At 35.1% G+C, this 18,228-nt stretch overlaps 1 pseudogene across 1 annotated transcript; it reads left to right on the top strand.

Moving 5' to 3' along the window:
* Positions 1-2,044: 2,044 nt before the first annotated feature.
* Positions 2,045-3,265, top strand: LOC309961705 (DNA-directed RNA polymerase I subunit RPA43-like; annotated as a pseudogene). The gene has a single exon. The product of its transcript is annotated as a DNA-directed RNA polymerase I subunit RPA43-like (transcript).
* The last annotated feature ends 14,963 nt before the right edge of the window (positions 3,266-18,228 follow it).

Genomic DNA, 18,228 nt, shown 5'->3' with positions numbered 1-18,228 from the left:
TTACCCTGACACCAAAACCAGACACAGATACCACAAAGAAAGATTATAGGCCAATAACACTGATGAACATAGATGCAAAAATCCTCAACAAAATACTAGCAAACCAAATCCAACAATACATTAAAAGGATCGTACACATGATAAGTGGGATTTATCCCAGGGATGCAAGGATTTTTCATTATCCACAAATCAATCAGTGTGATACACCACATTAACAAATCAAAGAATCAGAAACCATACAATCATCTCAATAGATGCATAAAAATCTGATAAAATGCAACATCCATTTATGGAAAAAACTCCAGAAGGTGGGCACAGAGGGAACCTACCTTAATATCACAAAGGTGATATTTTTCATATATTTTTCATATATGGATAATGAAAAAACCCACAGTTAACATCATACTCAACAGTGAAAAGCTGAAAGTATTTCCTCTAAGATCAGGAATAAGACAAGGATATCTACTCTCACCACTTTTATTCAACATAGTTTTAAAAATCCTAGCTACAGCAATCAGAGAAGAAAAAGAAATGAAAGGGATCCAAACTGGAAAAGAAAAAGTAAAACAGTCACTATTTGCAGATGACATGATACTATACATAGAAAATCCTAAGATGCTACCAGTTTGATAAAGTTGCAGGATACAACATTTATACAAAGAAATCCGTTGCGTTTCTATACATTAAAAACAAAAGATCAGAAAGAGAAATTAAGGAAACAATCTCATTTCATCACATCAAAAAGAATAAAATACCTAGGAATAAACCCACCTAAGGATGCAAAAAACCTATACTGCAAAAACTGTGAGAGGCTGATGAAAGAAATTGAAGATGACACAAATAAATGGAAAGGTACACTTGGATTGGAAGAATCACTATTGTCAAAACGACTATACTACTCAGAGCAGTCTACTGATTCAATGCAAATCCTATCAAATTGCAAATGGTGTTTTTCACAGAACTACACCAAGAAAAGAATTTAATCTGTATGGAAACACAAAAGACCCAAAAAAGCCAAAGCAATCTTGAGAAAGAAAAAATGTAGATGGAGGAATCAGACTCCCTGAATTCATACTATACCATAAAACTACAATAATCAAAACAGTATAGTACTGGCACAAAAACAGAAATATATCAATAGATCAATGGAACAGGATAGAAAGCCCAGAAATAAACCCATGCACTTATAATCAATTAATCCTCAACATAGGAGGCAAGAATATACAATGGAGAAAAGACAGTCTCTTTAATAAGTGGTCCTGGGAAAACTAGACAGCTACATGTAAACGAATAAAAGTAGAGCATTCTCTAACACGGTACACAAAAGTAAGCTCGAAATGGTTTAAAGACCTAAATGTAAGGCCGGATACTATAAATCTCCTAGAGGAAAACATAGGCAGGACACTTTGACATAAATCACAGCAATATCTTTTTGGTTCTGTCTCCTGGAGTAATAGAGATCCAAACAAATATTTTCAAATGTGACCTAATTAAACTTAAAAGCTTTTGCACAGCCAAGGAAACCATAAACAAAACAAAAAGACAACCTGCAGAATGGGAGAAAATACTTGCAAATGATGCTACCGACAAGGGATTAATTTCCAAAATACACAAACAGCTCAGGCAGCTCAATATCAAAAAAACAAACAACCCAATCGAAAAATAGACAGAAGATCTAAATATAGACTTCTCCAATGAAAACATACAGATGGCCAAAAGGCACATGAAAAGATGCTCAGCATCAATAATTTTTAGAGAAACGCAAATCAAAACTCCAATGAGGTAACACCTTACTCCAGTCAGAGTAGTCATCATCAAAAGTCTACAAATAATAAATGCTGGAAAAGGTATGGGAAAAAAAGGAACACTCCTACACTGTTTGTGGGAATAATAATTGGTGCAGCCACTACACAGAACAGTACGGAGGATCCTTAAAAAACTAAAAGTAGAGCTACCATATGATCTTGCAATCCCACTCCTAGGCATACATCCAGAGAAAACCATAGTTCAAAAAGATACATGGGTGGCAAACCTGACCAGCCGCATGGCTGCGGGTTGCTCAGCGTCTCCGCGGTCGAAGGCGGCCTCAGAAGGGCCGGTGGTGGGACCAGCCGGCGTCTTGCCTTGCCTAGAATTGCCTACCTACGTGGCCGCTTGTGCGCTCGTGAATAGCCGCTACTCCTGCCTGGTGGCGGGGCCGCACCGAAGACACATCGCACCGTCGCCGCGCTACCTTAACAGGAAACGCACCGGTATCCGAGAACAGCTCGATGCCGAGCTCCTGCGCTATTCCGAGAGCCTTTTAGGTGTACCCATTGCTTATGATAACATCAAAGTAGTGGGTGAATTAGGAGATATTTATGATGATCAAGGACACATTCATCTTAACACTGAAGCAGATTTTGTTATTTTCTGCCCTGAACCAGGGCAAAAACTTATGGGTACAGTTAATAAAGTGTCTTCCAGCCACATTGGCTGTTCCTAAACCTGAGCAGATGCCAGCCAAGCAGTGGCAGACTCTGGAGATAAACATGGGTGATGAACTAGAATTTGAAGTATTTCGTTTAGACTCAGATGCTGCTGGAGTATTCTGCATTCGGGGAAAACTAAATACCACTAGTTTACAAACGAAGTGCTCTGCAGTTTCTGAAGAAGTAACAGAAACTGGCACTGAAGAAGCTACTGAAAAACCTCAAAAGAAGAAAAAGGAAAAGAACAAAGACCCAGAGCCATATGAAGTGGAAAGTGGTACCACAGAGCTAGCAAATTTTGCAGATGTTACCATGAAGGAAGAGACAGATCTGCAGATTAATAACAATGTGAATGGCCTCTGGGAGGAAGAGCCGAAGAAGAAGAAAAAGCATCAGGACACTGTTTTCCAAGGCAGTGAGTCCAGTGGTTACCAAAGTGACCATAAAAAGAAAAAAAGAAAAGAAAGCACAGTGAGGAGGCTGAATTTACACCACTTTTGGAACATGCACCACTTTTGGAACATGCACCTAGAAAGAAAAGGGAAAAGTAATTTTCTTTAGTGCATTTTAAATATGATTTGGTTTTTTTAAAAATTGATTTACACAAAACAGATGACTAAAGTTTGAACTATGAAATGTTTTGTATTCCAATACTTTGCAAAACAGGAAACATTTGATGAGGAGTTGAGTTTTTGGTGCTAAAATTACAAAACAGATAAATTTGGGAAATGCCAGTATTATTAAAGTGCCGTTTTACTATATACAGAATAGAAAGGTAAGAGCTGCCCTCAATCTCAACTCCTTCATTCTTCCAGGGTATACATTTTAAATAAAATGATTTCTACAGTTTGCAAAAGGACTTTTAAAATACAATGTTATTTCATATCATACAGAATGAGTTTTGAGCTTGGGTTTTTGGGTTTTTTTGTTGTTGTTACAGGTTTCACATTTAGTCATGATGTTACATGACATGCTATTTTGCTTTGTTTAAATTACCAGTTTTAGGATTTCTTTTATCATGGCTATTACAGTATTTCTACTGTTTAACTTAGAATGGTTTGCCAAAGGAGTTTCTGAAGTTTCCAGAGCTCTTAAGAACCTTGCCACTACTGACTGTGTGGTAGGAAACAATATTCACTATTCTTTTCTTCTAGGTGCATGTATGTTGTTTTCCTTTTTCTCTCAGTCTAAGAGGTTGATGGAGAGGCTGTTTTCTGACACTTGTTCATTTGTGCCTCAACCATTCTGCTTTTGTTGTGTGTTGGAGAGGAGGAGTCTGCTGAAGACAGGAAAAATGTGATTCTGACTAGTGGGGAATTTCCCTACTTTTAATATTTGAGTTAAGCTACTAGAAATTATTATGAAGAGAAAACAGCTATTCACTGCTTTCACTGAGAAAATGTGGAATATGTCTTAACTATTGGAAAACAGTGAAGAATGAAATGACAAGCTGGTTCAGCCTGAAAATCAATGCAAGGTCGTATTCATTCATTTAACAGGTATTTGATGATCTGTGTGTAAAACATATTCTACTGAGGTCCAGAGGTATAATGGCAAACAAGGCAGAAATAATTCCTTCCCTCATGGAATGTCATAGGAAAAACAGATGCATATATACAATATAAGTAAGAAAATACAGAAAATTACTACACAATATAAGTAAGAAAATACAGAAAATTACTAATTGTGGTAAGTGCTACAGAGAAAAAGAAGATTGTCTACTCACTGTTAGTTGTGATCCATGGCAGTCATTTTCATTGCCATTTATCTAGTATCAGACATAGTACTGGTCTTACATTGTTTAATGTTTGTTAATGTATGGGTTCCCATAGTAGTAGATCCAAATCTGTAATGATAGAATATAGAATTTAGAGAGTGGCGGTCATTCACAATGTTTGTCTACAAGCACATGTGCCAGACAGTGGAAATGTGCAGGCCAGTATCTTTCCTTATCATTAGGTTCATGTGAGTATTTAGCCCTCAAAATGTAGCTAGTCCAAATAGAGATGAGGTATCAGTATAAAATACACATCAGATTTTGAAGATGTACAAAGAAAGAATGTAAAATATCTCAATTTTGTATATTGGTGAGATTATAATATTTTGGTACAGTGGGGTAAATAAAATGTTACGATTAAAAAAATAAGATACATGCACCCCAATGTTCATTACACCACTGTTTACAATAGCCAAGACATGGAAGCAACCTAAGTGCCCATCAACAGATGAATGGATAAAGAAGATGTTACAATATATGTATAATGGAATATTACTCAGCCATAAAAAAGAATGAAATAATGCCATTTGCAACAACATGGATGGACCTAGAGATTATCATACTAAGTGAAGTAAGCCAGACAAACATCATATGATATCATTTATATGTGGAATCTAAAAAAATCATACAAATGAACTTATTTACAAAAGAGAAAGAGCCTCACAGACATAGAAAACAAACTTATGGTTACCAAAGGGGAAAGAGAGTTGGGGGAGGGATAAATTAGGAGGTTGGGATTAACAATACACACACTAATATATGTAAAATAGATAATCAACAAGACCTAGTATAATAACCTCTAAGGGAAAAGAATCTGAAAAAGGAATATATATATATTTATATTTATATATATATATATATATATATATATATATATATATAACTGAATCACTGTGCTGCACACCTGAAACTAACATGATTTTGTAAATCAACTATACTTCAGTTAAAAAAAGAGTACTCTGATCCCTTGAAAGGCAAAGCATGTGCAAGTATTTTTTTCAATGAAAATATGTACATAAGAGTTCTTTTATCTTATCAAGAGTCAACAATTAAAATATCTGACATAACTGTATACATTTTTCCATTACTGCTATAAACAACTACCACAAATTTGTCTTACACAACAAAAACAGATTATAATTCTGGAGGTCAGAAGTGTGGCGTAAGTCTCCCTGGGGTAAAATCAAGGAGTTCATGTTTTTCTGGAATCTCAAGAGGGAATCCATTTCCTTGTTTTCCCAGCTTCTAGTGGCTGCCTGTATTCCTTGGCTTATGGTCCCTTCCTCCATTCTCAAGGCCAGCACCTGTGGGTTAAGTCCTTCTCACACTGCATCATTCTGTCCTCTTCTTCTGCCTCCCTGTTCCACTTCTAAGGATCCTTGTGATTACATTGCATCCGCCCCCAAATCCCAAATAATCTCCCTTTTTTAAGGTCAACAGATTAACAACCTTAACCCCATGTGCAACCTTAATTCCTTTTTGCCCTGTAAGGTAACATATTCACAACTTGCAGGAATTTGGACATGGATATCTTTGTGGGGCCATTATTCTGCCTTCCACGGTAACTAATATCATACCACTGCTATGCTTTTAATGGATATAAATCTACAGGCATTAAATTTTTTCTTCTGTTCTTATTATAATTTATTAATTTATACCCGATCATACATCAACACAATGTAACATGAAGGTACATTTGGTAGTAAAGGATGGCATTTAATAACTCATCAAATATTTATTGGGTGTTTACTATTAAGCAGACTCTGTTCTAGGAGCTGAGGATATAGCAGTAAAAATGAAATTAAAAACTTCTGTGGAGCTTATACTTTAATAGGAGAGACAAACAACAACATAAATAAAATATATAATATGTTAAGTACATTTGGAGAAGGGTAAAAAGTGTTTCATGTGTATGTAGATAATGGGGGCAAGGGATAAGAGGGAAGATTCCATGGGTTTTTTTAGACTGAGGGACCAGGGAATCCTGACAGAACCATCTAGCCAGTTGACAGTTGTATAAATCTCACTTTGGTTAAAATGGCAATGGGTACAATAACCCTGAAACGGGTGCTTCCTTAGTGCAGCAAAGGCAGATGGAAAGCTGTCACTCTAAGAGAGGTGATTTGTGATGCAGCAGAAACCATGGCCCACCAGGCCAGCCTTTACATAGTACCTAATCAATAAGCCCAGATATCACCAGCAGTCAGTGGCACTCAAAGATGTGGTTCTCCGAAATGAGACAGAGACCCCTGTGGCTCTAAAATGCCTACCCCAGTTTTACTACCCAGCTTTCATCTCCCGTACTGGATTGCTTTTCTCACCAGGAAGTGAAAAACCTCCACTCAGTCTTCAAACGTTAGCAATAGAGGTCAATGAGGTGACATTTCAGTTTAAAACTTAATTCTGACAAGATGATTCAAAAAGGACCTTGAAGTTGTTGCTCTAAGCAACTAGAAGAAAAGAGATTCCAGTTATTGGTTTAGGAAAGATTTTGAGAAGAGCAGATTTGGGGAGACTTTCAGCATTTTATGTTGGCTTTGAGTTTCCTGTCTGCTAGGGAAAAAGAGACATGATGAAATATGTGACTTAAGGCATCTAACCAACATTTCTTCAGGGAAGTAAAATTTTTTGTTAGAAGTGGCAACTTTTTTGCCACTGGTAATATCCATGAGGAAGGATTCTTTCTCAAGCAGACACTTGGTTTCTCTACAGACATTTCCTGACTCTTTTAGCATGAAGAATGACTTGTTTCATTATTTTGGGAAAAAAAAAATTAGGCATGCTTGGCTCCACTATGTTTCCTGGGGTGAATGTGGGAGGCATTTGGAAATCTTTTGCTTTTTCAAGAAAAGCCAGATTCTGCATTCATTTATGCAAAATCTTCCAGTTTTTAAATAGGATACCTAATTAAGATATTTTAAAATACTGCTTAGGCTATCCTGAATTATGTCCTTTCATTGTCTACTGTTTGTGACTTTTATCCTACACCTAAACTGAGATATCGCAGTATAAATTATTGCTGACACAGCAGATGGTGAACTAAGCCAAATGAATTTAGCTACCAATACGTCAGCAGTATGCTTGGCTTTTACTCATTAGGTGAAAGAATGTACTCGTAGCATTTTACAAAAATATTCCTTATTTGACTCAATAACAGGCCAATTACATTTCTGCAGTTGGTATTCCTGTGAATGAAAAATAAATTGTAGGAAAACCATATTGAATCTCTAGAGACAGGAAATAGTATATCTGTTTATATACCATGCTCAACTAATCCACCCCCAAAATATGTGATAGCTAGAGGTAGATATTTATTTCCTCTGCAATTTGTTTTTCATATTTATATTCATGTTATGTTTCATTATACAAAATTATGCAAAATTGTCGTGATAGTATGTCTTGTAAAAATGTTTGCTTTATTCCCTTTTAAATCATTCTTTTTCAGTGCATCATTGTTTAATAAACTTGAATTAATAAAAAAGAACCATCACTATAATCTCTATATTCTAACAGCAATTTATCAACTCTTGTACCTAATATAAAATTAGCATGTATATTATACCATATAAACTTGAGGAAAGAGTAAGTGGCAAGTAATTTTTAACTGTTGATATGCTAATAAACATCCCACTATCATCCATTATTATGAATAGCTTTTGCATATTAAGATGCAGATTTCTTCCTTTTAATTAAACTACACGAGCACTGTGGTGTCGGTGGGGTCTGCAAATGTGCTTATATTGATGGGTACAAGTAGTAAACAAACCAGGAAATGACGGCTTGAGCTAAGATTCTGAGGATTTGGGTCATTTTGATTTGTGCTCACAGTTACGCCTTTTATTTTATTTTATTTTTAAACACCTGTATTAGAGTATAATTGCTTTACAATGGTGTGTCAGTTTCTGCTTTATATCAAAGTGAATCAGTTATACACATACATATGTCCCCATATCTCTTCCCTCTTGCATCTCCCTCCCTCCCACCCTCCCTGTCCCACCCCTCTAGGTGGTCGCAAAGCACCGAGCTGATCTCCCTGTGCTATGTGGGTGCTTCCCACTAGCTATCTATTTTATGTTTGGTAGTGTATATATGTCCATGCCACTCTCTCACTTTGTCCCAGCTTACCCTTCCTCCTCCCCATATCCTCAAGTCCATTCTCTAGTAGGTCTGCATCTTTATTCCCGTCTTGCCCCTAGGTTCTTCTGACCATTTCCTTTCTTTTTTTTTTTTTTTAGATTCCATATATACGTGTTAGCATACGGTATTTGTTTTTCTCTTTCTGACTTACTTCACTCTGTATGACAGACTCTATCTAGGTCCATCCACCTCACTACAAATAACTCAGTTTCGTTCCTTTTTATGGTTGAGTAATATTCCATTGTATATATATGCCACATCTTCTCTATCCATTCATCAGTCAATGGACACTTAGGTTGCTTCCATGTCCTGGCTATTGTAAATAGAGCTGCAATGAACATTTTGGTACATGACTCTTTTTGAATTATGGTTTTCTCAGGGTATATGCCCAGTAGTGGGATTGCTGGGTTGTATGGTAGTTCTATTTTTAGTTTTTTAAGGAAGCTCCATCCTAAATGTAAGGGCAGACACCATCAAACTCTTAGAGGAAAACATAGGCAGAACACGCTATGACATAAATCACAGCAGGATCCTTTTTGACCCACCTCCTAGAGAAATGAAAATAAAAACAAAACTAAACAAACGGGACCTAATGAAACTTCAAAGCTTTTGCACAGCAAAGGAAACCATATACAAGACCAAAAGACAACCCTCAGAATGGGAGAAAATATTTGCAAATGAAGCAACTGACAAAGGATTAATCTCCAAAATTTACAAGCAGCTCATGCAGCTCAATATCCAAAAAACAAACAACCCAATCCAAAAATGGGCAGAAGACCTAAATAGATATTTCTCCAAAGAAGAGATACAGATACAGCCAACAAACACATGAAAGAATGCTCAACATCATTAATCATTAGAGAAATGCAAATTAAAACTACAATGAGATATCATCTCACATCAGTAAGAATGGCCATCATCAAAAACTCTACAAACAATAAATTCTGGAAAGTGTGTGGAGAAAAGGGAACCTTGTTGCACTGTTGGTGGGAACGCCTTGTCTTTTAATTTATTATTTGTTTAATTAAAAGTGCTTGAGGTAACATGAAATCACGGGTGCAAACTAAAAATAGAAAAACAAAACCAAATAAAAGAAACGGTTGAGAATTTAGCATAACATAGTAAATGACATAAAAAGAAAAAAAATAGCTGTTTTACTTGTTGTTTAATAAGAAGAAAAGTCCACATTGATATGGAGAGATCAATTGTTCCAAAGCTTGTGTTATCTTTCCTGGCATCTGATCAGCAGTATTAATGGCACAGTCCCACCTTTGAAGGATCTCATGGTCTCTACTAATTAGGATTTATGATACAAGTCAACAATGTGCCATTTGGAAATACAGAAATTGAGCCTCAGTTCTAGCATGTGAGATTTTATTAGGGGTAGCTTAAATGGGCAGAGATTGAAGCAAATGCTTACTTACTTCTCTGTTTGCCTTTCCGTGAATCTTCTTGTTACAGGATGATGAAATTCTGAGGCTAAAATCAGGATGTATTTTCAAGAGATAAGGGCCAAAGAGTCTACTTTCTCAACACTGAGTTTGTTTCTCAATCTTGGTTCCAATTATATAAGAATCTCTGGAATGGGGTTTTGGCATCAATCTATTTATAAGTTGCCCAAGTGATTACATTATGAAGCCAGGAGAGACAGCCATTGATTTAGTCTAGATGAGGACATACGGTCTAGCATAACTCAACATGTAGATTATTGCATCACTACATGGAGGTTTTGAACCCAAATGCATATATACAGTTGCTGCTTGAAGCCTGGTGGGCAAGGCAAAAAGGACAGTGCTTTCAGGGTATCAGGCTTTTGACATAGTTAACCAGCACAATATGCAACAGCCTTAAATAAAATTATATGAATGCAAATTTATACATATTTAGCAAGAAACAGATGATGGAATGAAGTGATGAACATACGAAGTTTTTTGGGGGGAAAGGCAATGCCTATGAAAAAATAAAAGGAAGAGAGTAAATCAACTATAAGAAATCAATAAGAAATAATCAATATCAATAAGAAATAAAATAAAAGAGAGAGGAAGTAGGATTGGACAGAGAAAGTCTTCAGACCATGATATAGATCTGACACCTGTAAAAGTAATGCAAAGAGAAAGTAGGATTGGGCAGGGAGGCCTTTATGCAGATCCTGACTAAGTTTTGGTCAGTCTAGTTGAGAACAATAAGGTTTGCCAGTTACAGCTGTCCTGCATTGGGTTGAATAATTCTGGCCCTATTACCACTGTTGTGCTCAGTTATTGGTTGGTGGCTGACCAGGAAGATCTTGGACCCATCAGGAAAAATGAGATGAATCCTGAAGCATCTATGAGCTGGGGTGATAGGTAACTACATTCTTTGCAGCTGGAAGGTCAAGTTTTCTCTTGAAGGGAGATTGAAGTGCTGTGTCTCCATGACTACCACAAAATGTATATAGCACATTGTCAATAATTTTAACTTCTCCTTTCAGTTAGCATCCTCAACTCATAAATCATTGGTGAGAAGTTACTGTCTCTTGGCAAAGATACTTAGCCATCAAATCCAGAGGAAGAGGCAATAACTTGCAACCATCATATTTCTCCACAGCTTAATGTTTGCTCACATCCTTGACTCTTGGTTAACCATAAAGATTTTTTGTGGGGAGGACTTTCTCTTTTTATACAAACTTTATGAACATCTCAATCTTACAGTAAAACTTTCTATACTCAGTTAGCCAGCCAGTCTAGAGACCACTGTTGTATAAATAAGAAAAACTCACTATTTAGAATGAATGCATTATTCTTTAAAAGTTTTCAAAATATTTCTAGATTGTATTACACATTCTCTGACTAAATAGTCTTAGTGTAAACTGATTTATCTTTTCTTAAGAAATATGCATTTTGACCATATTCAACTATTGTACTAGGCTATAGTTATAGATGAATCCAAACATTGTGTTTATTTGCTGACCAGTTTGTATCATGGTATATATACAAAATGAATTTCAAAGCATTTCTTATCCTACTCTTTCACTAAAATATATAATGGATTGACCTCCTCAAATGGAAAGCAGATCTTAAAAAGCAATTATTGAATCCAAGGTTAAGCAGTATTTCCATAAGTTATATTATGTCCTCAAAAAGCCTATCTTTAAAACAAAATCAGTGCCTTTTCATTTATAAATGACATTTGAAGGATGATTTAACACAACCACTTTATTCCCCAAGGCATATTTAATCATCTCTCTATTTTAATCACACCAATTTCTTAAGAAAGCATCATCTTTTGTGATATTCCAGGATTGATTTTTTTTCCAACACAAATAGTCCTTGACTTACTGCTATTTTGCCTTGCTCTAACAAATACAAGTTACTATGAGCAACATGGAAGGCCGTGCAAGAATGTCTAGTACCCTGACAATGTAGGGTTAATGTAGCCAATCTAAAAAGGTTTATTATGTTCAGCAAGCAAGCAAATAACTTTTAGGCAGAATTATTTTTCAGGTAGAAGAAGGCAGAACACAATTTCAGAAACAATTTCCCCAAATTTTGCAGTCTAAACACCTTTTTAAGCTTATGTTTTAATCAAAGCCAGTCCCTAATACAATGTTAAGTTTACCAAATGAATTGTGAGAACAAATTATATACATATTTTTAAATGCAAATAATGACAAATTTTATATCTCCTGGTTTAATAAAAATAAATTGTATTTTTATACATTTTTGAGTTAGGAAACGACTTTTGCCCACATTTTTTGGTAAGATGTTAGATTATATCTTAATACAGTTGTCATCACTAGGGCAACACTGAAAGGGAAAAATAGGGGGGAAACTTCAAGTTTGAAATTCATTAATTTGGATTAATATTTTAATACTTATTCTTTCACTCAACGGATATTTGAGTTACTCATTTATGACAGACACTGTTCTTTGAGATTAACATACTGCATTAAACAAAACAAAGCTCCTGCACTCATGTAACTTACAGTGTAGTATGTTTGGGGTGGGGGGACCCAGTAAACAGACAATAAACAAAGAAACAAGTAAAAACAATGAATAAGAACAAACTGAGAGAAGTACTATAAAGCAAAGTTAATAAGAATAGTTAATGGTGGAGATGGAATGTAATTTTAGACAAATAAATGGTAACACTATCTCGCAATTACTCCTCATCCCCAATATAAAATAGCACAAAAAGTAGAAGAAGCAGTGCAATGTGATTGGTCTGCAAGTCCTAGAGGTTTCTTTTTGTCTCTTTCTTATTGGGGTAAAAGAAAAATTTGTTAATTTATATTCTTTCTAATAATAATAATAACATAATGTTAATAGGTTCAAGAAAAGAAAAATGATGGTTATAGGATGAAATTTTTTTTTTTTTTTTTTGCGGTACACGGGCCTCTCACTGCCGTGGCCTCTCCCGCCGCGGAGCACAGGCTCAGCGGCCATGGCTCACGGGCCCAGCCGCTCCGCGGCATGTGGGATCCTCCTGGAATGGGGCACTAACCCGTGTTCCCTGCATCAGCAGGCGGACTCTCAACCACTGCGCCACCAGGGAAGCCCAGGATGAAATTTTTATTAGTAATTTTTATAAGTAGTGTTGTAAGTTATGTTGTAACTAATATTGTATTTTAAGATAAAATAAAGGTATTTTGTTAAGATTTTTAAAAACGTATATGTGTGAATCTTTTATCAAACATTATTACTATTTATCTGAATGCTAATCTTTGATTTAAATATTCAATTTGTGTATCAAATTTAAATACAGAAGATTAAAATTACTGGAGACAAATACACAGGTGGGTGAATGTTCCAGGGTCTTTATCTAGTTATCTTGTTATTTTGTTACATTTTATACAAAGAATATTTTAAGTTAGTTTTAATTTTTACTGAAAAAATATACATACAGATAAAGTCATATATCATAATAGTACAGTTAGCTATATGTTTGCAAACTTAACAGAGCCATGTAAACAACATCCACCCACACATCAGATTTTAACACCATTCTGATTTCTAACAGCTTAAATTAGTTTTTCTGTTTTTATTCTGAGGTAAATGGAATCATAAAGTCTAAACTCTGTGACCGACCTCTTTCACTCACCATTATATTTGTGAGATTTATGCATATTGTGTGTAGTTGTAAATTGCTCATTTTCATTACTATGTAATTATGGAACATTTTATTTTTCCATATTGGAATAACAGATGGAAATTCAGGTATTTTTCAGTTTGGGCTGTTTTGGATAATACTGCCATGACCATTTTACTATACATCTTTGGGTGAACATATGTATGGATTCCTATGGGCATTTACATGGGAAAGGAATTGCTGGATGACAGTCTACATGTGTTCGGCCTCAGTACATGTTGGCAAGAGGTTTTCTAAAGGAATTTACCAATGTACACTACTATCAACAGTGTATTAGTGTTCCAACTGCTGTGCAGCCTTGTTACACTAGGTGTGCTTCTGTCTGGTTTTTGCTTTGCTTGCAGTTCAGCCGTTATTAAGTATGTTAGCATCCCACTGTGGTATTAATTTATATTTCCCTGATGACTAATGAAGTTGGGCATCCATCTCTTCAGGTGCGTATTAGCCATTTGGCTATCACTTTTAAAAAAATGTTTGTTCACATTTTTGACCATTTTTTTCTATTGGGTTTTCCTTTTCTTAGTGATTAGTAGGAACCCTTCATACATTCTGAATATAATTCATGTATTGTCAAGATATATTGCAAATATTTTCTCCCACTTGGATTGCCTTATCACCCTCCGAATTTGTCTTATTTATTTTATTTTGGTATGTCACAAAAAGGATAAACCATAAAAGTAAAAATGGATAAACTGGAGTTAATAAAAATTTTTAATTTCTGATTTTATAAAACACTGTTGAGAAGGTGATATAGGTAAAGAACCTGAAAAAGAATGAATATATGTATATGTATAATTGAATCACTTTGCTGTACACCTGAAACTAACACAACATTGTAAATCAACTATACTCCAATAGAAATTTTTTTTTAAGTGAAAAAAAAAAGACACAGATGTGGGGGGCAAAAATTTGCTGTACAGAGATGCCAGTATATCCTTATGAGAATGGCTAACATTAAAGCCTAATCATACCAAGTGTTGGCAAGCATTCAGGACAGCTAGAAATTTTAAATCTTTCTAATACAAATGTAAAGTAGTACAGACAGTTTGGAAAACAGTTTGGAATTTCTTACATAGTTTGACATACATTTACTACATGGACCACCAATCTCACTTCTAGATGTTTCTCCAAAAGAAGTGAAAAAATCATGTTCACACAAAGACTTGTCTGCAAATATTCACAGTAATTTTATTCACAATTGCCCAAAACAGGAAACAACTAAGCGTTTCTGTTTCCCTCTTTTAGGCAGATTATATGAGAACTGGGGAATAAGACCCAGTGGGCTTCTGGTTCTTCCCTGTATCACAGCCATTTCCTTTCCATGCCTGGATCTGAAACTCCTTAGACAGAATGTTTGTGAGAAATTTAATATTGCCTTCAGAGGTTTTGAGCTTTGCTCTTTGGTTTACCATATGCCACACTACTTTAAATTTGGCAAATATTTTGTAGAGGTGACCAGTCATGAGTTTCAGGCAGGCATATTCCTGAAGTAGGATTTGTTTTCCTAAATAATGGAAGACTATAGGCTATTTCAAGTCCAATTTTTTAAAGCTCCCTACAACCTACATGACCCAGACTCCAATAAGTGTACGGTAGAAAAGAAAATTGGTCTTTTGGATCCTTTAAGGATCAAAAATTTTCCATATTGTGCTCAGCAAGCAGAATCATTGCAAGTTTCTCTTCCCCTTGTAACATTCCTCTGCTCAGGCATTCCCAATTGCCAGCCCAATTTGAGTCTAGAAATGACCATAGAGAAGGAAATGACTGGAATTTCCATTCATTGAATCCTCTCTGCTTCCACAGATCTCCAATGCTTTTAAAAACATAATTTTTACAATTAATCTGGCTTGTACATTGTTGTAATGGGGACCTACATGGTCCACAGCATCTACTATTGCTTCCTTACCTTCTATAAATGTTTATGTCAATGTTCAGTTTTCCAAGAAATACTTTAATATATTCTCCTTCTAAATTAAAACACAGATTTTTAAAGTCTCAATAAGCTATCAAATTTATAAACTGAGAAACATTCCTAAATTAAAACAAAATATGTAAAATATTTGAATTAAAAATCAATCTGATGTTGTAATATTTATTTATCCCTTTGAAATTTGTCATTGGATTTATTGTCTTAAATATTTTTACCAACTACCACTCTATTATTTTTCTAAAATGCAGGTTGAATCATGAGAGTCCCCTTTGGAGAAAACTTAATTTGCCTCTTTATTTTAAAGAATAAAATTCTAATTATTTTGATGGTTTGACTACTTTCCATGATTTTATCATCATTGTTTTAGGGGCTATCTCCCACTCCATCTATCAATTCATCTGAATCACTGACCATTCACATTTAACTAATTCTCTGGATATGCCCTGTTCTCACACATCTGAACTCTATTGTTTCTAAGTAGAACACAACACCTAACCTCTCCTCTCTGCCTATCAAAATCTTACTTTTCTTTCACAGGTTAACTCATAGGATCTCTCTTCCATTGATGCTTCCTCTAATCAAAATTATACTCATCTTCCTTTAAATTTCAATTATTGTATCTCTTATTAGCACTTAGTTTTTCCTACCCTTTTTCTTTATACTCAGTGGTTTTTAGATCTTTCCCATGTTAGTATAAAATTCTTGAAAGGGAACCATACCTCAGTTGGGTGTGTATTTCTCATATACTACACGTGGGCTTCATACTAAAATATTTTTTGAGTGAATATGACCACTGATTTTTTTAAATTACATGAACATTGTTCATTGATAGAAAAGAGCTCTACTTTCATTCTTTTACATGTAACTGTCCAGTTTTCCCAGCACCACTTATTGAAGAGATTGTCTTTTCTCCACTGTATATTCTTGACTCCTTTGTCATAGATTAGGTGACCATAGGTGTGTGGGTTTATGTCTGGACTTTCTGTCCTATTCCATTGATCTACATTTCTGTTTTTGTGCCAGTACCATACTGTTTTGATTACTGTAGCTTTATAGAATAGTCTGAAGTCAGGGAGCCTGATTCCTCCAGCTTCTTTTTTCTTTCTCGAGATCATTTTGACTATGTGCGGTCTTTTGTGTTTCTATACAAATTGTAATATTGTTTGTTCTAATTCTGTGAAAAATGCTGTTGGTAATTTGATAGGAATTGCACTGAATCTGTAGATTGCTTTGGGTACTATAGTCATTTTGATAATATTGATATACTGATTCTTCCAACCCAAGAACATAGTATATCTTGTCATCGGTTTCTGTCATCTTTGAGTTCTCTCATCAGTATCTTACAGTTTTCTGAGTATAAGTCTTTTGCCTCCCTAGGTAAGTTTATTCCTAGATATTTTATTCTTTTTGATGTAGTAATAAATGGGATTGTTTCCTTAATTTCTCTTTCTGATCTTTTGTTGTTAGTATATAGGAATGCAAGAGATTTATGTGTATTAATTTTGTATCCTGAAATTTTACCAAATTCAGTGATAAGCTAATACCATACACAAAAATAAACTCAAAATGGATTAGATATCTAAATGTAAGGCTGGATACTATAAGACTCTTAGAGGAAAACATAGGAAGAACACTCTCTGACATAAATCACAGCAAGATCTTTTTTGACCCACCTCCTAGAATAATGAAAATGAAAACAAAAATAAACAAATGGGACCTAATTAAACTTAAAAGCTTTTACACAGCAAAGGAAACCATAAACAAAATGAAAAGACAACCCACAGAATGGGAGAAAATATGTGCAAATGAAGTGATAGACAAGGCATTAATCTCCAAAATATACAAACAGCTCATACAGCTCAATGTCAAAAAAAAAAAAAAAAGGGTGGAAGATCTAAATAGACATTTCTCCAAAGAAGACATACAGATGGCCAAAAAGTACGTGAGAAGATGTTAAACATCACTAATTATTAGAGAAATGCAAATCAAAACTACAATGAGGTATCACCTCACACTGGTCAGAATAGCCATCATCAAGAAATCTACAAACAACAAATGCTGGAGAGGGTATGGAGAAAAGGGGATCCTTCCACACTGTTGGTGGAAATGTAAATTGGTACAGACACTATGGAGAACAATATGGAGGTTCCTTAAAAAACTAAAAATAGAGCTACTGTATGATTCAGCAATACCACTTGTGGGCATATACCCTGAGAAAACCACAATTCAAAGAGATACACACACCCCAATGTTCATTGCAACACTATTTACAATAGCCAGGACATGGAAACAACCTAAATGTCCATCGACAGAGGAATAGATAAAGAAGATGTAGTACATATATACAATGAAATATTACTCAGCCATAAAAAAGAACAAAATAATGCCATTTGCAGCAACAATGATGGACCTAGAGATTGTCATACTGAGTGAAGTAAGTCAGACAGAGAAGGACAAATAGCATATGATATCACTTATGTGTGCAATCTAAAAAAAAAAGAGTACAGATAAACTTATTTACAAAACAGAAATAGTCACAGATATAGGAAACAATCTTATGCTTACTGGTGGGGATGGGGAGGTGGGATGAAGTGGGAGATTGGGATTGAGATATACACACTACTATATATAAAATAGATAACAAATAAGGACCTACTGTATAGCACAGGGAACTCTACTCAATACTCTGTAATGACCTATATGGGAAAAGAATCTAAAAACAGAGTGGATACATGTATATGTATAACTGATTCACTTTGCTCTACAGAAGAAAATAACACAACATTGTA

Source organism: Leucopleurus acutus, assembly GCF_964270905.1.
Source record: "Leucopleurus acutus genome assembly, chromosome: 5".
In the NCBI taxonomy this organism is placed as follows: Eukaryota; Metazoa; Chordata; class Mammalia; order Artiodactyla; family Delphinidae; genus Leucopleurus; species Leucopleurus acutus.
The sequence above is the reverse complement of the archived record's forward strand: the minus strand, read 5'-3'. Positions and strand labels throughout refer to the sequence as shown.